The sequence below is a fragment of the Panthera tigris genome, chromosome D3 (genome assembly GCF_018350195.1).
Source record: "Panthera tigris isolate Pti1 chromosome D3, P.tigris_Pti1_mat1.1, whole genome shotgun sequence".
NCBI lineage: Eukaryota > Metazoa > Chordata > Mammalia > Carnivora > Felidae > Panthera > Panthera tigris.
Genome location: NC_056671.1, coordinates 52,364,264 through 52,390,259, shown reverse-complemented (window position 1 = coordinate 52,390,259; position 25,996 = coordinate 52,364,264). Strand labels below are relative to the sequence as shown.

The 25,996-nt window shown below is 37.3% G+C and overlaps 1 pseudogene; it reads right to left on the bottom strand.

Annotated features, from left to right (window-relative positions):
- Positions 1-1,209: 1,209 nt before the first annotated feature.
- On the bottom strand, positions 1,210-25,771 carry LOC102949951 (annotated as a pseudogene).
- Between the last annotated feature and the right edge of the window lie 225 nt (positions 25,772-25,996).

The window sequence follows — 25,996 nt, the reverse complement described above, 5'->3', positions numbered from 1 at the left end:
CATGCCATTACCAAAACACATCAGAAAATGAGAAAGAGAAAACAAACTCCAAAAATATTTGTAACACATAAACAATATTTAAAGAACATATAGAAATGAATTTGCTAAAATAGCAAATGGAGTCATCATTTTAATAAAATCATTTTTATTTTTTTGAATATTGCATTTTGATTAGTCTTGGAAAAAACCACATTCTGAAAGCAGATCATCACCAGAAAATAGAGAACACTACATTTTATGTAATTTACCTTTTGGAAATTGGCCTGAAGGGTTCTGTGAGCATGAGCTGTAGAGAAACAGCCCTTTCTGCATCATCTCATGGAGTTTCTGCTTAAACTCCAAGCAGATGAAGGAGGTTCTTCTCTCTGACCTTTTCAATGGCTTACAGTCAACCAGCCCCACGTCCCATGTCAGAAGAGGAGCTATACAGCTAAAATGGCAGGCCACTGGGGCAGGCTACAATCTTGCAATGAAAAAGGACAATGGGGCTCCACTGATAAACAGAGATGTGTCTGTGAGAGAATGCTTTATGAAAAAACAATGCAGGCAAGCACACCAGCTGTACGTGAGAGGGAACTTGGAAGCATGGAAGGAGGTGAACAACCAGCAGTCTTTTCCTTCTGCAGATTGGTGGTGGTGGTGGTGTGGCTATAATTACTGAGACTTTTTCAAAGTTTTTGCTCTAAATTCTGCATCTATTTGAAATGTACATTTGAAGTGTTTGTAACTTCTGATTTTTTTCTAAGATATTTGTAATATGTGTTTCTTTGAACTAGGCTTCTCCTCTAGTGTGGGTTTCCTTGGAAGTAAATTTAGTTTCCCATCATTAATCAGCAAATGAGTTGTTTATTTCCTATAGCTTCCTTGATTAAATGCAAGGACATTGGAATGATGAGTATCCCAGGAGAGAGGAGGAGTGGGAGAGAAGGAAGGAGGGAGAGAAAAAGTGAGGAAGGAAGGAGAAAACACAAAATAGTAGAATATGAAGTTGCTTGCTTTAAGAAATTCAAATCCAAGCCTACAAAAGGAGAAATGTCTGCTGTTTTCTCCCACTTTGTGGTCATGGAAGAGCTGAGTCGGCTCTCATCTAACTGGCATGAGGAGACCTAAGCTCAGAAGAAACTCACGTGAAGAGGGTTAGTTTGTTGGTCCACAGGGGAAAGTTAGCAGCCAGGGAATGCACTGAGAGGGTCCAGACAATGGGGTGCTTCACTCAACCTTATGCAAGTTGTGAAAGTTCTGCATGGTCCTTCTTATGGCTTCATCCATGGTGACCAGTGGCCGGTGGCCCATGACCTTTTTGGCTCTCACAGCTGTAATAGTGGAATGCACTGGCCAATGAGACTGGCATTGGTATGAAAGTGGGCTGGAGCTGGATGACAGGACTGATCGCCATCACCAGGAGGGAAAGCAGGGGGGCCAGGTAGCAGGCCACCCAGTAGGGGATGTGGTACTTGGGGCCTTATAGTTGAGGCCTGTCAGGATGTGGGACAGGAATGTCCAGAAAGAGGTGACTTCATGGTTGATGATGTGAAGTGCCTTCTCACTAAGCCACATCTCAGGAGAGGTACTCTGCAGCCAAGATATGTCTGTGCACTGGGTTCTCCACAAAAGTGAGGTCCACCAAGTTCTCTCCGTTTCCAATCACAAACTTCACCTTGCCTTTCCCAGCCATCTTGATGAGGATGGGGACCAACTGGGGGTCTCTTGGCCTGAAAATGCCATGACGGCAGGTGGCCATGGCTAAGAAATGCCTCTCAGGATTGTTGATGCCCAGGACTGCTCTCTCCTGTAAGATTTGGTCTCTGTGTAGTGGTCTGTGGGTTTCATGGGACAAGGGAGATCTTCAGTTCCATTTTTGATGTTGACACCCTCAAAGATGACACTGGTACTTCTGGTTAAAATGAGTTTTGAACCCCAGCCTCTGTGCAAGTTTCAATGGCGTTTTTTGTGCCAACGCAATTCACTCTATAAAAGAGTTTTTGTTGTTACTGGTTGGTGGGGGTGACACACAGTGGACAACTGTCCTATACCTTTAAGAGTTGGGTACAGATCCTATTAGCTACAGGGGTCGCCCAGAAAGAACTGCACCCAGGGATTGTGAAACCCTTGCTGCATATCAAATACATTGATAGAGTAGCTGGCTAGAAACTGCTCCACCGCGTGCTGCCCCAGGAATCCAGAGCCTACTATCACTGTGCATTTACTGGCCCTTCAAATAATGGTTATTCACTTCTCAGTCTCCCACCCATGGGAGCTCCTCTGGCCAGCCTCAGAGTGCTTTAAGCTTGCACCCAAAGACCTCCAGCTGCCAGTGCCACCCTTTACTCTGATGCAGTCATTTTGATGTCAAGGACCTTATTTTTCCATAAACAATTACCTTGGTAATTAATTCTATTTTTCCAGAATACAAATGTCTTTATTATCTTGTTCTTCTGACATTGAACCTAATGAACCTTCATTGTAAGCTATTAAATAAAATTTCTAAATAAAAATTTTAATGAAGAAGATTATAATTACCCACAATCCAGGAGTAATGGTTTTCAATATATTTGCAGAATGTCTTTCTAGTTTCTGTCGTTTTTCTCTTTCTCCACTTCTTTTCCTGCCCCATCCCTTTCTCTTTCCCTCCTCTTCACCTTCTAAAACAAAAATAACCTTCATATGTTGCATTTTTTTAGGACTTTCATTTTTCACTTACTATAGTTTGAACACATCCAAAAGCCAACTACATAATCATTTTTAATTTCCACAGAGTATTTTTTTTATTGTATGTATCTAGACTATGTATCTAAATACTGTTGACCATTTAAGCTAATGTTATTTTGCACTACTCTAAACAACTCAGGTGTACAAATCCTTGCACCCTTTCCTTATAATATGTCTGATTATTTAGGTTAAATTTTCAGAAGTGACATTTATAGGTCAAAGTATCCACACATTAAATACCATGATGCCTACTGTTAAACTGCCCTCCAAAATGTTGCACCTGGCATTGGGGTGCTATCATTTTTACTATCATTTTTATTATGTCTTTTTGTTTTTTATTATCAATCTTTTATTTGCCAATCTTATTTTCAGAAAAAACTAATTTAATTTGCGCTTATTGAATGGCTAGTGAAGTTGTATATTACTCATGTTTTAATGACTATATTTTTAAAATGATCTCATAATTATGTCCTACACATTCTCATTATCTATTTTATCCCCTCTTTCTCTCTCTCTCTTTTTAATTTTATATTTCTCTATTTGACTTAAAAGATTTATTACAATAATCTTTTGTCCTATGCACACAATAATTTTCTCTATTTGAAGTCTACTTTTCAATTACTTATTTTATTATATAACCTAAAATATTTCTCTTAATGATATCTGTATTGGTTTCATGTTTTAGAAAATTCACCCTTCACCATGATTTAAAAAATGGTGTAACCTAAAACATTCTTCTAGAGCCCTAAACCATAATACATGTAGTTTAAGTCAGATGCCTGGACAGAATTCCCTCTCTTGGGAGCACTTGTCTTTACTAGTATCTTTTTCCTTCCCAAATGTAATTTACCTATTATTCTTTAAATGGAACAAGTAGATCATATAACAAATATGATGGCAAAATAATTAGTGAATTTCCAATGCATTTGGAAATATTGAGTAAGATATAGGGAGGCATTAGTTTTATAGCTTTCTTCCTTCTACCCTTCCTTCCTTCCTTCCTGTATGTTTATTGAGTGCCAATTTAATGCCATAGGCCCAATTCAAGATTTCAGAGTTATAACAAAGACAGGTAAATTGAATAAAAGACTAGACTAGATTTTTTCAAAGACAACCTAAGAGAATCATGGAAAGCTCACAAAAAGAAAGACGTATGTAGTATGAACACAGTTCCAGGCTATGAGTCAAATGTGCTCAATGGTGACATTTTTGTTTTTCAGTAGAAATCTTCCCATTCAATTTGATGAGAGAAAACATAATATTTCTTAGTCAATTCATATAAAATTAGTCAATTTGGGATTTGAAAAAAATGAATTTAGGTTCTTCCTCAATTTTGCACTTTTGGGGGAGACATTTTTCCTGGATGTACCAAAAATATCATCATATCTGAAGGAGTGGGAGGCACCCAGTCACTGCTATTGACATCTTTCCCATTAGCTTGTGCTGAGAGACCTCTCATCTGATTCATTCTCCACGGCCACCAACGCATGTCTTTGTAACCACTGCAAATCTTTTTCAGCCAACCAGCTTCGGGTGTCGCACCTGGACACTCCCAGCCAAGGAGCATAGAAGGGTCTGAGGGACTGCGTGCTCCTTATGTCCTATCAGAGCATGTGAGGACTCTCCTGACACTGCCTCAGATTGCTTCCTGACATGCAAGAAACATGTCTCCTCCTGAAGCATCAGTGAGATCAATCTACCCCTCATGTGTGCATACATGGTGAACTTAACATTAGGTAGGGCAAGATTCAGTGCTCCTTCAATGACTCACTCTCTGACTCTTCTGACTTCTTCCCAACTTGCAGTTTCAAGTGTCTGGAGATGTCACTTACTGATCAATTATTTATTCACTCTGTGCCTCTATTGATAGCAAGAACTTGGCTTTTGATGCTGTAAGGATCTAGCTTCTTGTGACTTAAAAAGCTAAATAATCTGCCAAAAGTTTGATTTTTAAACTTTTTATACCAAAGCTAAACATTCATTATTTCTATCTTCATTTCTGCAGTTATGATGGTTACCTAAAAGAGACCAGCCTGCCCAAGCCTGATCTTTTTCTGGTTCTTTTTATTCTGTTTCACGCTTTTTCTCTGTTTACTCTCTTTTTACTTCACACACACACACACACACACACACACACACACACACACATTATAAATGGACAAACTAAATCATATATAATATCCTCCCTCAAAGATCTTAGGCTTGATAACAGGAAGAGCTTAGGTAACACTTAAGTGTTGTGTAAAATCTTTCACTATAAAGAGATACCAAGAGTAAAGAATTTATAAAATTTAATACGCTTTATACTCATTTTCAAGATTAACATATCTTGGGGAGATATTTACAGCGAATTCCTTATATGTTTTGCTTGTTATTTATACTCACAGTTATTTATACTCACAAAATTTTAATTCTGTAAAACATGCCTTGTAGATTTTGATTCATTAGTTATTAAGTGGGAAAGAAAGGTCAACCAAAGAATGAAACATAGTGTTCCAGCCTCTAGACATGAAAAAATGGGAAGGAAGGACTAAAATCTTTTTAGGAAGGGTGTTTTCTTTATCTTTTTATATTTATCTTTTTATATTTTTCCTATTCTCTTTCATCATCCTGCTTTCACATCTCCTGCAATTAAGCATCAGCAAATTAAATATACTCAACCAGTTTGCAGTTCTGCCCTTTGAAGATGCTCTTAGTAAGATTTTTTCTGTGTATACAAATGTACTAAAATTAATAAATGCAGAATATATAAAAAAGCGTATGATGAATTGTTGTCAACTTGTCCAGTTTATATAGAAATGTACCTTTCTTTGTTGCATTTAATGATTGATTTTCTAGGTTAATGTAACTGTAGGTGATAAAATGCCAGAGAGATTAGTATTGGATCACATTTGAGATTTTTTTTTGGTATTTACCCACAAAATATTTATTGAGCACCCACTATGTGCCAGGTACAGCTGTAAGTGCTTGGGATACTTCAATGAACAAAAGGCACACAAATTTCTACAAATCCTGGTCTTCCTCAAGCTTACATTCTAAGGGAGACAGACAATCAGTATCAACAGCCAGTCAATTCTATGTAATTGGAGGGGATAACTCCTATCAAAAGAGCAGAGCAGGGTAAAGGGGGACAGAAGTTCATAAGTGGAAAGAAGGTTGAAATTTAATATGAATATGCAAAACATATCTGCAATTATATATACAGCATATGCAATTGCATACATAGTATATGCAATTGTACACGCACACATGCACATATATATATATGTATACATACATGAAACAAGCAAATCTTTGCTTAGGAAGGATCACATTTGAGTTTAAATGTTAGAATTAGATTTAAGTCCACCACCTCCTGTTACTGCTTTATCCCAAATCCAGTTGTGTTGTTCCAACCCTAAATTCTCCATTTGATCCAATATCCTACAGCGCTCACACTAAATATTTTAATATCAGTGCTTCCTTAAAAGTCTTGGACAATCAGTAAGAATCTCATTGTAGGAGAAACACACAGGAGGTTAAGCCTTGGGTTCCTCCTTCCTGTAATTTATGGTAGTGTAATCGTGGTGAAGTAATCAGCTCACTGCAATTTGCTATTTCAAAGCTATTAATGTTACCCACACCTATAATGAAAAAGTCAAGAATTTTTATTTGAAGTATACTTAAGTGTCTTGGAAAGAATAATTGATTAGTATGTTCATCCCAAATAGAATATCTACAACTTTTTAAAATATTCTCTTTTTAAGTCATTGAAATGTTGCTAAGAAAACATAGGAACAGCTATTGAGTACAGTATTAAATTTAGAGCAAGTTCATACAAAAGTGGTGATTTAGACATGACTTTTGGCATAATTATTACTGAAAAATTCTATAAAGCAAATAGTACAGAATAACTTTAAATATATAAGTCCTGAAAATGCAATTACCCACTGAAAAAGGTGCAAATTAGAACTTCTGTGTATGTTACTCTTTCTTTTGGGATATGGTAGCGATTCTACAATCCTATGTGACATGGCTTCTTACTTGCCTATTTGGTTTTATCTTAGCACTCTATTTTTTATTCCTTTAACCCTAGAAATTTAGAGGCAAAGCCTTATAATATATATTTACAGTATATGCATGCAAAAATGCTTTTCAAAGAGTATGCTTTTGAGATTTTTAATGGAAAAGAAGCTGCAGGTAACTTATTAATTTATTCATCAAGTATTCATTTTACATGTTTATTGAGCTCCTAACTTGTTCTATGGGTTCTGGGTAAGGTGATAGGGTGTCATTTTGACATAGGTAGAACATCTTAGTATTGGAGTAATAAGTGAAGAATTACTAGGTAAAATGAAAGTTAACTTTTGTTGTGTTCCCAGCTTTTTAAAAAACTTCCCTGCCTTTATTTGGAGATATGGAAAGAGAGAGAACATTTTAGCAGAGCTGTAGAGATCAATATTATTTTACTTTTGGAAAATAGTGAACCCTGTCTCAATGGAACCTGTATGTTTTATCTTGAAATCTCTTATTGCCATTTCCATACATTCCAGAGAGTTGTTCAGACTGACAGCTGGGGTATCTGGGAAAATGGCTAACTTACACATATCATCTCCCCAATCAATTCTGCGAAACTCTGTTCTTTATACATTTGCCTATTGTAGGCACATGTTTTAAATTAAAAGTAAAAGTAATGATATTTTCACCAGAAAGATGTACATAAGTGGCAGCAAAAAATCTAAATAAATGGCGTGAGAAGACTTGCCAGGAGGAACTCCCTTGAAGAGATGAATATTGAGTTTGTCATTAACAGAGAGAAGAAAAAAGATGCCGCAGAATTGCCTATGAACCAGCACAGCAATAACAATTTCTAGCTCCTTATGTGTGCTCATATGGACGTCACACCTACCTCTAGAAGAGCTACTATCCTGTTTTCATCACATTCATTTTAAATGCTTATGTTCCCCTCCTAGTCTACAGGAAAGAAGCCTACAGGGAAGGAAGCATGCTCTACTCATTTTCAAAAAATGAAGGCATAGATGAACAAATGATTGTATATGTGTGATTAGTTTGCTAAAGAGAGAAGAAAAGCTGACCTTGACAACCATTTATAGTGATGGCTTCTTTGAAACAAAGCTGGCTTAGGTGGATGTGTCAGATTTATATCCTGGAAATCTGTGAGATGGAATTTGTTGAGAAGGGTGATTTTTAGGGGCAGCCCTTGGGATCCACAGTTGTGAAAGAAAGGCACTCAGGCAGGAGCGGGAAGAAGGAGATGTTGAGAAAGCAATTGCAATCATAGCCTCTGCCAAACCCATGGAGAGAGCTCTGGAGCTAGAATGACCTTTCAGCTTTATAGGCCAACTTGATCAGGACTCTGTATGCCTTCGTTGATGAGCCATTGTGTGTTGGGAAGCCTGGGAAGGGGGCGTAACCTCTGCAGTGACTCTGTGCAATAAGGCAATCTCTGATGTTCCTGGAAGTTGAGAGCTGTCTACTGTCAGCACTCTGTAACTGGGGCAACTTCAATGATGTACTCCTTCATCGGTAGGGATCTGGGTGGTGTATTACAGTGTTGATTGCAGTGGGATGAAACTAGATTATAACGACTATGGCAAGTCAGAAAGAAGGATTATCAATGGTGAACAGGTGTCTTTTTTTTTAAGGCATAATAGCACCATAAAGTTCATTCCATTACTAGTATGCTGGATGCACAGGACTGGGTGGAGAGATCAAAGCTGAGGGAGTTAGTTTAGAAAAGTGTTTGAGTGGTTCTGTCGTGAGGCAATGAGGGCTGAGGCCCTGGTAAAGCTAAAAACCATGGAGATAACCTGAATTGAAACTAGTGCCTGAATGAATTGAGGGGTTGGAGAGGTCCACCCCAGAAACTTTTGAGCTTCTATGTTTCAGACACTCTGTGTATATTTTGCACTTAATATGAGGTACACATTATTATAATGTTATTATACAGCACAACAAATAGATACTTTGAGAGTTTAGATGCATTGTCTGAGTCTTTCTGGACTGGGAGGAAGACTAGATTTGTCTGACTGTAGAGACTGTACATTTTTACACCTAATCACTGATAGGATAGAGCATACATTTCATCTTTGAAGTGCAGATTGGCTAGAGGATGTGGAAATATGATGATAAAAGAAAATGACACGTGAAATCAAGCCCCGTGTCGAGCTCTGCAATGAGCGTGGAACTTGCATAAGATTCTCTATCTCCCTCTCTCTCTGCCCCTCCCTAACTTGTGCACACACACACTCTCTCAAAATAAATAAAAAACATTTAAAAAAAGAAAATGAAAGGCAAATATTCTGATTTGCATTAGTGAGGAATGAGGATTTCTAAAAAGATACAAAAGTTTATCAGGTAAGAGAATAACACCCTCATTATGCACTGGAACTATGCTTTAAAGAAAATATACTTAAGTCTTTATGAAAACTCTGTGGGACAGATATTATTATAATCTTCATTCTACACGTAAGGAAACTGGATCTTAGGAAAATCAAATAAACTGCTTGACCTCAAGCAGTTAGTTAATGGTGGAACTAGATGTTTTTACATCAAGATTGCCTGACTTTAAAGCCACCAAACATCATTATCTTATTAAAATTTGCCTCCTTATCAACAGGGCGTATTTTTCTGTTAAGTCATTTAAACAATTGCTAATCTACATCCTCCCCTTTTGAATATTCACCAGTAACGTTGCTAATCTTGCTTTTTAAAAATTTGTGTCTGGCTAATTATTTTATGAAATGGGCACCTTTAAAGTCGCCACCAAATCTTCATATAGGATATAAATGTATGTTTAAGTTGCTTATATTCAGTCAGATTGAGACGTTCTGTGTTAGCTGTCTAGGGTAGCCATGACAGAGTACCTACCACGGACTGGGTGGCTCAAAACAATAGAAATTTATTTTCTACTAGTTCTAGGAGCTGGAAGTCTCAAGTCAAGATGTTGGTAGAACGATGCTGGCTCTGAAATATATAGAGGAATCATCCCTTGCCTCTTTCTAGCTTCTGGTGGTTTGCTGGCAATCCTGGATGTTTCTTGGCTTATCCGTGTGTCACTCCAGTCCTCTGTTTCACATGGTCTTCTCTCTGTGTCTCCATCTTCAAGGGGCCATCTTATATGTACAACAGTGATGTTATACTGAAGGCCCACTCTACTCCAGCATGACTTCATCTCAATTAGTTACATCTGAAATAACTTTTTCTTTCTTTCTTTCTTTCTTTCTTTCTTTCTTTCTTTCTTTCTTTCTTTCTTTCTTTCTTTCTTTCTTCCTTTTGAGAGACAGAGAGAGAGAATGTGTGTACACAAGCAAGGGACGGGCAGAGAGAGAGAATCCAAAGCAGGCTTCAGGCTCTGAGCTGTCAGCACAGAGCCTGATGTGGGGCTTGAACTCACAAGCTGTGAAATCATGAGCTGAGTCAAAGTCAGATGATCAACCAACTGAGCCACCCAGGTGCCCCCCCTCCGCCCCATAAATTTACATTCTTAGGTACTGGGGAATATGACTTCAATATATCCTTTTGGGGAGCACACAGTTCAGCTTATAATACTTGCATACACAAAAGCAACCTGTGTGATCAAAATAATTTTGTTTTGTACCATGTTCGTAAAAAAAAAAAAAAAAAAAACAGATGAAGCTTTGCTAGGCATATTCCATTATAGCATTCTTTAACTATTTAATCTATCTGTACAAATTAGAATCGGATAGATAGCAAATTATTCCTAATGGACCAGAATCTAACACTTTATCTCTTCTTGTATGGAATTCCAACTGATATTATTGAGTGTGCTCTTGTGGGGAGCAAACAACTTTACTGATATTACTTATGATTTTGTTATTCCCTGTGGGTTGCATTTTCTTTTTGCTCATTTAGATAAGTTCCCCTGGAACACAGAGTTGAAACTTGTAGGGTAGGCTTGGGGAATTTGTTCTTCCTAAAGTGCTTTATTCTAATTATATTTTTTATTACTCATATTGTAAATGAGACAGGCTGAAGAGGCATTGCCATACTAATTTTTTTTCAGCTTTTGTCATCTGAATTACTCTCCTTCCATATGCATCTAATTATAAGAGTTTCTTAGATGTAGATATCAAAGAATTTTAATATTTAATTTGCCCCTAGGAATATGATGAGCAAGGTCTTATGTTTATTAAATTGATCTTAGGGCAGGCAGCCCTAAAGTCAGATGCTATGATGCATGATTTGTATTTAGATATCATTAAACCCACGTATAAATTATGTGATTATTTCATACGTCTGTAACATGGAAATTAGACCTCTAACTTGTCAAACGTAATTATCTATTTCTGGGTTTCAGCCTTATTTACCTTTCTGCACATCTTACAACTTCTTCTCTCAAACTCTTTTATTTCTGGCGCCCACCATATACTCATTTGTACTTTATACACTTTAGCATCCTCTTCTGCCTTGTCATCTACTGTCTACCCCAATGAATTTGTATTTATTATAACATACAATCTTTTTATCCTTATGATTTTGTATGTACTGCAAAATTGTTGCATATCCATATACCAGTGTTGCCCAAATCTACTTCTCTAGCTTTGATATCACCAAGTCTTTGACCTCAGTTGTCTCCTGGATATACCCTGGATGTTTATATGTATTTTTGAGTATAAAATGCATCATATTCATTATCTTTTCTGCAAAACTACTTTAGTAGTAAAGTAGGTATCATTGCTTCCTCAGATGGCATTGTTTCCATGTAATTTTGCAAATCCTCCCCCAAAACACAAAGTATATTTGCCCCCTTGGATTCTGGGCTAGCTAATAAAGTAACTTGGTGTGGCCAATGAGAGGCTAAAAGCAAGAGATTTTTCAGCATGTAAGGACTGAAATGTGCTTGAACATATGCTTTGGTACTTTTATTATTTCCGTGAGAATACCATTCCTGGCTAGCTTGCTGGTCCAACGAGGTTGTGAGAATCATGTAGAAAAGCCACTCCAGGGACCTTTGTTTGAAGTAGTACTACCCAAACTCAGTAGTTCCACTGACGTGTGAGTGAATTCAACTGGCAAAAGTAGAGGGAACCTGGTAAGATGTGTGAGAAGTAAATTATTGTTTTGGTATCTCGCTGATTTTTGTGGTTGTTATAAAGCAAAAGTCATCTGATGCAAAAAGTGGTACTTGAAGTGGAATGCTGATAAAAAAACTAAAATATGGGGCACTGATTTTAAGCCTGGATGGCAAGAGAAAGAAGCTGATATAGGAGGCTTAGAAAATGGTAGCCCATATGATGCTGTCATGAAATGTTTGTAAAAACTGCCCTTTTTGATTCTTGGGAAGACTGATATCACATGTAATAATTTGTAGATTTGGATAAGATGGACTCCAGGCAGAGTGCAGAATGAGAGATCTAACTTCATTTAGGTGGATGTAATCAGGTAATGAAAGTGAGACATGAGCTCAGTAAAGGACTGTCCAGTTAGTAAACAGAATGAAGGGGCAATAGAGAGTTTCCACAATGCACTGGTTTATAAAACTCTTTAAAATTCTTCAGGCTCTCTAACCCTGCAAACCAGTAAAATATTATTAAATTAAGATAGATGCAGTTTGGGGGCAAAGAAAAAATCAAGGGCCTTTAAGATGTAGCTTAGGGATGTAGACCCTAAGGAGTAGTCCTCCTGTGCTTTCCTAAACTATTTAAAAGATTTAAGGTGATACTTAGTATGTCTTGCAGAGAATAAAAGGGCCTCTAGAAAGCATAGCCCTGCAGATTCCTAATGGGCCATACTACTCAAAGCACCCAAAGGTCTGTGGCCTTAGAAATACGGTTCATGGAAACAGAATACATGATAAAACCCACACGTTTGTTCTTTTGTAAATGTAGTTGACTGGGATCAAGTAAATAAAACCCCTGGATTTGGGGATGCTTGGCTAAAGTACCACTAGCCAGGGCTAAAAAGGACTGAAGCTGTTTAATATCTAAAATAACTTTTGGGTTCCCAATTTTGTAGGCAGAAATTAGTCAAAGGAAAGAGGGCACATCCTTTAACAACCTCTTTAGAACTGGAGAAAGATGATGACAAAAGACTAATCCCCTTAAATGGCTGAGAACCACTCCCAGGAAGCAGAACTGGGACCTAATCAAAGAACATTTTTGACTTCCAGAGGACAGAGGCATGGAAACACTTGCATAGCAGGAATTCTGAGTTGCCAAGGAGTAGTGACTTCTGTGCACTTTTTTTTTTCTTCAAATGGGAGTGTGTTTTAGAGAGTTCTCTGGTTTCTATTCCCAAAACTATGTGATGTATGCATGAGGTCAAAAAATTTACTTGTATGTTTTCTTCTCTCTCTCTAAATCAAGAGAATTTATAGGTCTCTAAATCAAGAGAATACATGTTTAGACTTGATATACTTTACCAGATCCAAGAATTTAAGCCTGATATTATGATTCGTTAAGACTTTCAAAGATTTTTGGATAGAGTGGGGATGAGTTTTGTTTTGTTTTGTTTTGTTTTTTTTTGCATGTGGGATAAGTGTGTGTTATTAGGGCTGAAAGGACATCTCTCAGGTGTACTTTGAGGAAGAGGCAGAGAACATTTGTTAGGCATCTTCAAGTTCTGAAGGTAGCATATTGTGTACTTGAGAGTATTACTCCAACTAATTTACCCAGTGACATGGAAGGCTGAGAACTAGCTTCCAGTATGGCTCTGGGGCAGATTCAAAGTGTGTTGCAAGGAGCTCTGTCTCTTGAGTCACAGATATAGGAAGGCTTTTTGTATGTGTGGTGGGAAAAGATGTCACGCAAGCTGTAATAGAAAAGTTATAACAAATACTTTTGTGTTTCTAGAGAAAGTCCCCATGCCATCTGTAGCACCACTCATAAAGCATAAAGCATTCTGTTGTTTTGTTAAGAACTAATATTGATGAACTGTGTAACCATGAGACATCAAGCATCTATGCCATCAGAGATAGCCATCATGGGTAAAATGAATCAAATCATAAATTTAGGTAGGCTCAGTAGCAATCCCCTGTTAGATAAAAGTGATATGTCTAGGATAAGCATGATCAATGTCAAAGGCACAAGAAGATGGGGTGCCTGGGTGGCTCAGTTGGTTGAGTGTCCAACTCTTGATTTCGGACCAGGTTCTGATCTCACAGTTCGTGAGTTCAAGCCCCACATCAGGGTCCGTGCTGACAGTGCAGTGCCTGCTTGGGATTCTCTCTCTCAGCCTCTCTCTCTGTCCCTCCTCCACTAGTCTGTGTGCATGCATGCTCTCTTTTTCACAAAATAAATAAATAAGCTTAAACAAAAAAAGGTACAAGAAGTTGCATTAGCAGATGGGCCAGCCCTTAACTATAGTCATCCACCACAGTTACATGCTGCTTATCTGCCTATCTTCATCTTACACCTATGCCAAAATGGAGTGAGTTCTCTTATAACAAGCTGACAGAAATGGGAAAAAAAATCAAGGCTGGTTCATACATATGTCAGTTTGGTGTGTTGGGGCTAACTGAAAATGGAATGCTGATGCACAATACTCATACTTAGAAGTGGCTCTGAACGATGATGCAGAAGGAGAATCTGTACAAAAGTTTCCACACTATGCACGTAGTCATCAACATGGTGGAGCAAGAGATGTGCCTAAAGCAAGAATGTAGACAGATTAGTCAGGGGACTGGAGGATAAAGTTTGGAAGATAAGGGTAAGGAGGGCTGTGAAGAGGTGTGTGGATGGACAGATAGGAGTGGGTACAAAGTGTGTAAGGTTTTTGTATCACTCATATAAATGACTGCCTTGTAGAATTGATCCACCTTTACCAATAGAAGAAGCACTAAATAACCAAGTAGATAAAATTACACCACACAGCGTAGTTAGCTATTGGCGAACCATTGCTGGCAAATTAAACAAATGGATGCAGTAACCATGATGACAGGGACGAGGGCTATACATAAACCCGAAAGCCTGGATCACCTCATGAAGACTGCTATTCATCGCTGCTGACTATCCCAACTGCCAGCAACAGAGACCAATGGCAAACCCCTGATATGGCACCATCTTAAGAAGGCCAATTTGGTGGCCATATATTCTCTTGAACCCCTTCTACCCTGAAAGCAATTCCTCTTTAAAAAAAAAACACGTTTATTTATTTATTTTGAGACAAATAGAGCACCAGCAGGAGAGGGGCAGAGACAGAGAAAGGGTGAGACAGAATCCCAAGCAGACCCCACACCCACAACGCAGAGCCCCACAGGGGGCTCCATCCCACAATCTGTGAGATCATGACCTGAGCCGAGACCAAGAGCCGGATGCTTAAGCGACAGAGCCACCTAGGCACCCCTGAAATCAATTGCTCTTGATTGAGATTCATACATTGTCTTAGTCTGTTTGGGATGCTATAGTAAAATAAAAAAGACTGGGTAATTTTTAAACAATAGGACTTTATTTCTCACAGTTCTGGAAATTGGAAGTCCAAGATTGGGATGACAGTATGGTCAGGTACTGGTGACGGTCCTCTTCTGTGCTGTAGACTGTGACTTCTTGCTGTGTCCTCATATGGGAAAGGATTGAGCTAGGTCTCTGGGACCTCTTCTATAAGGTCACTAATTCCATTCATGATGGCTTTAAGGACCTAAGCACTTTTCAAAGGCCCCACCTTCTAATACTATCACGTTGATATTTCAACATATGAATTTGGGGGAACACGAACATTTATAAAACACATTCCAAGTATGCATTTTCCTTTGCTTCCTGAACTTTGAGGACTTACAAAGACTTTCAGCCATTGACACTGAATGCTTCACAACATCATCTCAAACTAAGGCATCCACTTCTTAGCAAAGAGGCACAGCAATGGGCAGAAGAGCGTGGGTTCCACACTGGTCTATCACATACCACACTCTGAAGTTGCCAACCTGATAAAACAGTTGAATGGTCTTTTCAATATTCTGCTGATGTGCCAGTTTGAGACATTACCCTAAAAGAAAGGATATTGTCTTTCAGGATGAAGTATACACTCTAAATAAATAAGCAATGGTAAACTATTGAGTTCAGGAACCAAAGTGTGGAAAGTAGTTGAGCAGTAATTTTTAAAGAAAACCTACAAATAAGTAAGAAAACAGTAAAAAAAAAAAAAAACAACTCTGAAAAAGTATGCGTAGTTTTATTCCTAAAATTCAGTGAAGCACAGATTTATTTTCTAATATATGGTAGGCTGAATCTAAAATAGCTCCCAGTGATCTCTGTCTACTGGTATTTATGCCCTTGTGTAAGGTATAGGCTTAGTGACCTACTTTTTATGACTAGCACATGGCAAAAATTATAGGATGTTGGTTCCTAGATCAAATTAAAGAATATAGTGACTTCTGTTTTGTTACTTATTTTCCCTCTCCCCTTTGCTTACATAGTAGTATGTTCTCCATGGCAGGGAAACAAGGATCTGAAGCCAAAAGCTTGTGAGGCACTGAATCTTATCAAAACCATTATTGTGAATTCACTCCAATTCAAGTCTTAAAACAAGACTATATCTTCACAGGATTAATTGCCATCTTAACAGCATAAAGTAGTGTCTTATTGTGGTTTTCATTTGCATTTCCCTGATAATTAATGATGTTGAACATCTTTTCGTATACCTGTTGGCCATTTGGATGCCATTTTTGGAGGAATGTCTGTTCAAGTCTTTTCCCCATTTTTAAGTTATTTTTTGTTTGTTTGTTGCTATTGAGTTGTAGGATTTCCTTATATATTTTGGATATTAATCTCTTATCAGGTACATGGCTTACAAATATTTTCTTCCATCCCATAGTTTGCCATTCAGTTTGTTTATTGTTTTCTTTGCTGTGCAGAAACTTTTTTGTTTGATGTGTATTTTTGCTTTTATTGCCTGTGATTTATTTTGATGTCCTCCAATAACATCATTGCTAAGACTAATGTCAAGAAGCTTTTACTTTTTGTTTTCTTCCAAGAATTTTACAGCTTTGGGCCTTACATTTTAGTTCTTAGTCCATTTGAGTTTTAAAACAACTTTTTAATGTTTTATTTATTTTTGGGAGACAGACAGAGACAGAGCATGAGTGGGGGGGGGATAGAAAGAGAGAGGGAGACACAGAATCTGAAGCAGTCTCCAGGTCTGAGCTATCAGTATAGAGCCCAATATGGAGCTTGAACCCACAAACTGTGAGATCATGACCTGAGCAAAAGTAGGATGCTTAACCAACTGAGCCACCCAGGCACTCCCAATTTGAGTAGATTTTTGTGCAATCTTGTGGTCCAATTTTGTTTATTTATTTTTGCATGTGGATATCCAGAGTTTTTTCTATCCCACTTATTGGAAACTGTCCTTTCTCAGTTGTGTATTCTTGGCTTTCTTGTCAAAGATCAAGTTTTGTCAAAGATCAGCTGACCTTATATGGATGAGCTGATTCCTAGACTCTCTAACCTGTTCCATTGGGCTCTATGTGTATCTTTATGCCAGTGCCATACTGTTTTAATTACTATAGCTCTATAACTTTGAAATCAGGGAGTGTGCTGCCTCAAGCTTTTCTCAAGATTACTTTGGCTACACTGGGACTTTTATCATTCCATACGAAATCTGTTTTTTTTTTTCATTTATGTACAATATACCATTGGGATTTTAATAGGGGTAGCATTGAATCTATAGATCACTTTAGGTGGTATGGACAGTAACAATATTAAATCTTCCAGTTCATAAACAGGGAATATCTTTCCATTCAGTTGTGTTTCCTTTAATTTCTTTTATAAATATTTATAGTTTTTAGTTTAGAAATCTTTCACTTCTTTGGTTAAGTTTTTCCTAAGTATCATATTTTTTTTGATGCTATTGTAAATCAGTTGTATACTGTTTGTGGGAACATAAAATGCTGTGGCAGCCTTGGAAGGCAGTAGGGGGGGTTCTTAAAAAATTAAAAATAGAACTACCATATGATCCAATATTCCCTCTTTTGAGTGTATATTCAAAAGAACTGAAATCAAATCTTAAAGAGACACCATGTCTCTTTTCCATGTTCAGTGCAGTATTATTCACAATAGCCAATATATGGAAATGACTTGTATGTGTCAACCAATAAGTAAAGATAATATGGTATATACATACAATAAAATATCTTTCAGGCATAAAAAAGGAAGAAAATCCTGCCATTTTCAGCAACACGGATGAAGCTGGAGGACATTACGGTAAGTGAAATAAGCCAGGCATAGAAGGACAAACACTGTATGATTCCACTTGTGTGAGGTATCTAAAATGGTCAAACTCATAGAGGCAGAGAACACTATAGTAACAGGGACTGAGATGAGGGGGATATGGACAGCTGTTTTTCAAAGGACATAGTGTCTGCTATGCTAGATTACTAAGTTCCAGAATTCTACCATACAACACATTACCTACAGTTCGCAAGAAAGGTATTGTGAGCTTCAAAATGTGGTTAAGGGGGTAGATCACGTGTTAACTGTTCTTGCTGCAAAAATAAAAACAGAAACAGGGACATGAGATAATTTTTGGAGGTGATGTGTGTATTTACCTTAATTGCAATCATGGTATCACAGGTGTTTGCTTACGTCTAAACTCATCAACCTGTACACATTTAATATGTACAGTTGTGTGTAAATTGTGCCTCAATAAAACTACTAAAAATAATTTTAAAAGTAAGACTACAGTTTTGTCCAACACCTTCATTGCAGCCTTGTGAGAGGCCCAGAGCCAGAGGAACAAGACAAACTATGCCTAGGTTCCTGACTCACAGAAATGGTGCAGTAAAAATGTTATGTTAAGCCACTAAGTGTTAGGTTAATTTAATGCAAAAACCTTAGGGGAAAAGCTTTATTTTTTCCCAGTGAGAATGATGTTAGCTATAGGTTTTTCATATAAAACCTTTTTATGTTGAGCTATGTTTCCTCTTAACCTACTTTGTTGAGTGTTTTTTATCATGAATGGATGTTGTACTTTGGCAAATGCTTTTTCTGCTTCTACTGAAATGATCATATGGATTTTATTCTTTCTCTTGTTGATGCGATGCATCACACTGATTGATTTGTGAATATTGAACTACACTGGCATCCTGGAAATAAATTCCTTTTGATCATGGTGAATTAATTTTTTAAATGTATTGTTGGATTCAGTTTGCTATTATTTTGTTGAGGATTTTTGCATCAATATTCATCAGAGATATTGGCTTGTATTACTCTCTTTTCTGCTATAATGTCTTTGTCTGGTTTTGGTATCAGAGTAATGCTGATCTCATAGAATTAACTTGGAAGTTTTCTTTCCATTTTTGGAATAGTTTGAGAAAAATAGGTATTAACTCCTCTTTAAATGTTTGGTAGAAATCAGTAGGTTGTCTTAATGCTTTGTTGATTATGTCCTTTGCTGTGCAGTAGCTTTTTAGTTTGATGTTGTCCCTACAGTTTATTTTTGCTTTTGTTTCCCTGGCCTCAGGAGACATGCCTAGAAGTATTTTGCTATGGACAATGTCACAGAAACTACTGTCTGTGCTCTCTTCTAGGATTTATGGTTTCAGGTCTCATATTTAGGTCTTTAATCCATTTTGAGTTTATTTTTGTGTATGGTGATAGATAGTGGTCTCGTTTCATTCTTTTGCAGGTAGCTATCCAGTTTTCCCAACACCATTTGTTGAAGAGACTGTCTTTTTCCCATTGGATAGCCTTTCCTGTTTTGTCAAATATAAACATATTTGACCAACAAACATAAACATTTAATTGTGGGTTTATTTCTGAGCTCTCTATTCTGTTCTATTGATCGATGTGCTATTTTTGTGTCAGTACCATACTACAGCTTTATTGTACACCTCGAAATTTGGGATTGTGATACCTCTATGTTTGCTCTCCTTTTTCCTTTTAAATTTTTTTTCATTTATTTTGAAAAAGAGAGAGAGAAGGAGAGAGAGAGAGAACAGGGTAGGGGCAGAGAGAGAGGGAGAGAGAGAATCCCAAGCAGGCTTTGTGCTGTCAGTCCAGAGCCCAATATGGGCTCAGTCAAAATCAAGAGAAAGACACTTAACCAGCTGAGCCACCCAGGCACCCCTTGTTCTTCTTTTTCAAGACTTTTGGGATCTTTTGTGCCTCCATACCAATTTTAGAATTATTTTTTCTAGTTCTGTGATAAATGATGTTTGTATTTTGATAGGGATTGCATTGGATAGTATGGACTTTTTAGCAATATTTTGTTTCCCAATCTATAAGCATGGAATATTTTTCCATTTGTTGGTGTTATCTTTAATTTCTTATATCAATGTTTTATAGTTTTCAGAGTACAGGTCTTTCACCTCCTTGATTAAGTTTAGTCTTAGGTATTTTATTCTTTTGGGTGCAATTGTAAATTGAATTGCTTTCTTAATTTCTCTTTCTGCTGCTTCATTATTTGTGTATAGAAATGCAAGCGATTTCTTTACATTGATTTTATATCCTGTGGCCTTACTGAATTCCAATAGTGGTTCCGGTAGTTTTTTGGTGATTCCTTAGGGTTTTTTTATACATGGTATTAAGTCATCTGCAAATAGTGAGTTTTACTTCTTCTTTACCAATTTGGAGGCCTTTTATTTCTGTCCATTGTCTGATTCCTGTGGCTAGGACTTCCAGTACTATGTTGAATAAAAGGTCAGCTCGGTTCCCGACTGCGTCTCAGCCCTTCCTACCATTTTTGATGTGGCCTCTCTCTATGTAGCTGTGGAGAGTCTGTTCTGCCAGCCTTTGGGTCATTTTCTAAGTTATTTATGCTAATGTGGGTGTTATCTAGTTGTATCCATGGGAAAAGGTCAGGGTAGGGTCCTCCCTTACACTGCCACCTTTCCCAGAAGTCCTACATTTTCTTAATTCAGGATGTTTCTACCATTTTGGAAAATTTCTAATAATTTCATTCCATCTGCATCATCAACAACTGTATAGTCAGTTACATTCATCACATTTTAACTATATTTCAACTCAGAAGTTAAAAGTTTGAAAGTTTAAAGTTTAAACTTTAAAGCTTAAAAGTTTAAAAGTTATTAAAGCAAACACGATTTAAACTTAGTTCTGCGTACACGCAAGACTGAGGTAAACAATAAATTGCTTTTCCTTAACTAGACATTCTCGACTAGTCATACTTGAGGATTTTATTTTTGAGTATTCAATCAGGTTTGATAGGACCAAAGTGATACATGTGCAGGAATGCTAAACACGAAGCAATGATCAAATTTGAAGTATTTCTTTTATGGTCTCTACATCTGAAATGAGAAATGTGCTCCTTCATTTCTCTTGTGTGCTGGGTGACAGATGGGAGAAGAGCTTCCTCTACATCTCTCCTGCAGTCTCAATGCCCGAGGGTAGCGTTGCAGTCCCCAAATCTCTAGCTTCATAACTTTCAGATGTGCTATTTCTTTGAATACTTCAGAGATGTGCAGCGAAGTAACCGAAAGGATGCTCAATTCCATATCTCAGTCTACAAGATGGCTTGGGATGTCCTGTCCTCACCTCTGAGGTAGGCCATGCATCTTGAAAGGTGAACCTTTGTGCTACCTCTTAGTGACTTCCTTCCCTCTGTAGCCCCATGAAAAATTTTCCCCTATGGATGTATTACTCCCTGCTTTCCAAATTGGTCATGGACACGAGTCATATTTATAAAATTCTGTTTCAACCTAAATGGAAATTTCTGGCATGTAATCAGGACTCTAATAGCAAATATCAAAAACTGACCAGAGGAGAAACCTTGTAAGATGAGATACATATGAGGTTTATATGGGAGGACTATTTCTATGCTAATCAAGCTCAACAACTATTTGTTAAATGAATGATTTTTTTTTCCCTTTTCTTATTTCCTTTCTGAATCTTGGAAAGTTTAGCCTGTACAATTTGTTATCCAAAACTTTGAATTTTTTACAGATATTAACTTGAAGGTTTTGAAATTGAGACCAGGTGGTTCAATCCAGGGCCTTACATTTGGAATATTGGATTCCCCTAGGGTAACAGTCTGTCAGGAAAACCTTTATGCAACACAAAGATAAGTCCAGATTCTTGTGCCAAGACTTGAGGGGAATGAGGCTCTCTGCATGAACTAATATAAAGTTCTGACTGCGTTGATGAACAGAAAATGGTGAAATTGTAAATGCATAGCTATTATGGAGATGGAGACATTGCCTTTTAGAGATTTCTTCTGGTTTCATTCCACTCTGGGGATACAAGATCAGGAATATTTTTCACCAGTTTAACATATCAGAGCAGTGTAGAAATACTGTTCTGGCAAGAAAGGTTTTCCTATCTGTGAAAGTTTCTAAGTTAACAAGATTTATTTATCCTTTAGTTCACCAGCATTATATTGAACAGAGTTTGTCTCCACTATCCGTTTTTGCACACGTGCTATCAAACCTCTCCATATTTTTCATATTCCTGTTCATGTTTGGGGACTTTTTTTTTTCCTTCTCTAAAATCTCTGGATTTTTCACTCATATTGATTGCTTCTTTTTCCAAAAATTTTAAGTTTATTTATTTTTGAGGGAGGGAGGGAGAGAGAGAAAGAGAGAGAGGGAAGGGGAAGGGCAGGGGAAGGGCAGAGACAGAGGCAGAGAGAGAATCCCAAGCAGGCCCTGCGCTGTCAGCGTGGAGCCCAAGGCAGGGCTCAAACTCACAAACCATGAGATCATGACCTGAGCCAAAACCAAGAGTCAGTCGCTTAAGGGACTGAGCGACGCATGGGCCCTCGCCAAATTTATTTTTGACTGAAGCATTTATTCTAAAATACTTGCTTTCTGAATGCCAGAGCGGACAATGACTGTGCTGTGGATTTAGGACTTTGCACTGCAGCTCCAAGCTCTGAGTTCCCAGACAGAGTCCATGTGCCCATCCTCAGGATACCCAAATTCTTAGCCTGTGGCTAAAGCCCGAAATAGAACTTGTTTATCCCAATGAATTTACTTTCCAAAAGGCAGAATGTGACCCTGCCCACTTAGCTGGCTCCATCACGATATGGCGGGCCTCCCAATAGGCAAAGAGCACAGTTACTACATACTCTTAGGGAAATAGAAAAAATAAACTTTTGGTCATGAGTCATTATTTAGAAGTATCACTTTGATATCCTTTAACACATGTTTATCTTCTAAATTAATTCCCTAGCTAAAAAATAAAAAAAAAAATCAAGTTTTCTATTCCTATGTATTACATTAAGTTTCTTAGCATTTTATGCAGAATTATAACCCTGTTTTTAAAACAACCACCACTTTTCTACACAAACCCAATGCTCTGGGTTTCTTATGCTTTCACATTTTGTTACCATTGCTATGTCCTCTGATATTTATAATACTTTGGTCTACTGATTCTTTTTTTTTTTTAAGATCATTTAATTTTTATTTAAAAATGTATTGGAGTACAATTAACATGCAAGGTTATATTAGTTTTAAGGTGTACAAATATTGATTCATCATCTCTATATATTACTCAGGGCTTGCCGCTATAAGTGCAGTGGTTGTTGTTATACGTTATTACCACATTATCGGCTATATTCCATATGCTGTAGTTTTCATCTCTGTGACTTATTTTATAACTAGAAGTTTGTGCCTCTTAAGCCCCTTTATCTATTTCACCTACCTGCCCCCCATCTCCTGCTTCTCCTTTAGCCGCATGTGGTCTTACCTTCTCCATGAAGATTTCCTAAATGACTAAAGCTCTCCGGATCACACCGATTTAGACTTTAATATACAGTGTGTCATGTTGTAAAACTCAGAAGACTGAGCACAATCTTCCTACCTTTGCTAAACAAAAAATGCCTTAACTTCCACATACGCATAATCAATTGTCTTACTGATTTTTCTGGAAGAGTTCTATAAATCAATCTCTCAAGTCATTACATTGGCAATTTCTGACAGAAATAGTACTTCTTTGCCAACATGATCATCATTCTCTTGAGTGAAATCAATACTGTAAGCTCCTTGTCTAGTCTCTTAGTTTGTATTGGAATTATCACAAAAATCCCAATTACTGTAGGGAGCAAATTGAAGAAATACATCCAGGACGTCAAGGTAACCTGAAGTTGGTGAGCAGAAGAAAATAGCTTCATCTGATCAAAGTTTAGGCTTTCCTAAAATTGGCTTCTTGGCAACGAAATCTTAATGGTGGAAATAGTGGCAATTAAGAAAATAATTCATTAGCTATGTTCACTTCTATGACAGATAGCTCTTTAAAGAAAATTACTTTTCCTTACTTGAAGTTAAGGCAGTAGTGTGGCACTACATATGTCCATCAGTTCTCTGAAATGCTCTGAAATGTTTGTTTTTCACTAATCAATTCTACCAAATCAGGATTTATATGTGCAAAGTTATGTCCCACCTATTTTTCTAAGTTTAAATTTGGTGCAGTGGTTGAGCCTCTTTTTTTTAAGGACAATAAAAAATAAAGATGAGTTTATAAAAAATTGTTTTTTTTCTAACTTTTGTATTCATTCTGAAAAGAGGCAGTCTAAAATCAAAATTAAACAGTTATATCAGAGTGACACAGGACTAAAAGATCATTGTTCTGAGCTCTTTAGAAGAAAGAAATTGTGCTTTTTTGAGAAGACTACAAAGGAAGTGTTCTCTGCTCTTTAAATAAGAACTGATTAAAAGATGACTTAAATAGAAGCTCTAAAACAAAAGTGGTTACAACATTGATAAGAAGAAACAGATGTAGCTTGTATTCCTTGAGTTAACACAATTGAAATTCTAATACTGAAAACCCACATTAACTGTTATATTTTACAAATATATATATTAAAAAACAGTCTATGCCCACATGTTTGAATCTTTCAGATTGACCTTATTGACCAAAAATGCATTATCTATATCAAAACATTTATGAAAAAAATTTACTAACATAACCATTCCAATGAGAAGAATAGAATGAATATAAGTATAAAATCTATAGATAATTCAAAACCCAGTAGTATTTTATAACAAAGTAGACATTCAGTTATTTATTTCATGCCTTCCATACTAGAATGTGGGCGGATTCTATGTCTTTCTCATTCATCATTATATTCCTAACACTAGATCGGTGTCTGGCTTATAATAACTACATAAGAATATTTGTTCATTGAAACAAAACAGAAACATAAATACAGAGAATAATTTGGTGGTTGTCAGAGAGGAGGAGGTGGGGGAGATGGGTAAAATAGGGGAAGGGGGTTAAAATTTTAGGGTAGAAGATTTCTTTTCCTTTCCTTTCCTTTCCTTTCATTTCCTTTCCTTTCTTTTCTTTTTTCTTTTCTTTTCTTTTTTAAGTCCATTTACTTATTTTAAGAGAGAGAGTAAGTGGAGTAGGGGAAGAGAGAGAGGGGAGAGTGAGAATCTCAAGCAGGCTCTGCACTGTCAGCACAAAGCCCCATGTGGGGGCTCCAACTCAGGAATGGTGAGATTATGACCCGAGCCGAAATCAAAAGTCAAACACTTACCCTTAAGATTCAACCATGCAGGTTCCTCAAAGAAGTTTTCTTAAACAGAACAGAAAAAGCGTCAGCCATAAAAAAGATTGATAAGGTGGACAATGTTAAAATTAAAAGCTCTGTTCGTCAAAATACACATTTAGGCAATGAAAAGACGAGACCCAGATTGGGAGACGCACATGTAACTGGCAACACATGTAACTGGCAAAGGACTCGCATCCAGACATATAGAGCATATAAAGAATGACTACAAATCAGTAAAAAAATAATAAAATAAAATAAAATAAAATAAAATAAAATAAAATAAAATAATTTGCAACCCAATTTAAAAAAATGGGCAAAAAGCTAGAAAACACTTTACAAACGAGGGTACCAGAAAGGCCAACTGACAGATGGACAGGTGTTCCACCTCCTCATCAGGGAAAACCGTACCGGAAGCATCAGGAGGTGGCACCGAGCACTGCCAGAGTAGTAAAAACTGCAGAGCTGGCCGGGATCTGGGAGCAGCTTTTGGAAGCTCCCGTGGGAGTGTGAACGTGTGACCGTTTCGGAACGCTGCCTGCATTTTATCTACAGCTGACGCTGGCAAACCCAGCGGTTCCACAACTAGGGGTGCCCCCCAAAGTGCATTCACGTGTGCGCCGGAAGACATATACAAGAGTGTCTGAATAACATTCTTCATAATCGTCTCAAACTGGACACATCCCAAATTCCAAAAACAGTAGATTGGATGGAGTAATTGTGGTGTATTCAAACAATGGACTACCATAAAGCGAGAGTGACACAAAATAATTACATATTGTGATTCCCTTTATGTAAAACTCAAAAATCAAGAAACAGTAACTTCTGGGGTCAGAAATTGGGACAGTAATGACTTTGGGAAGGAGAGGTAGTGAACTTCAAAGGT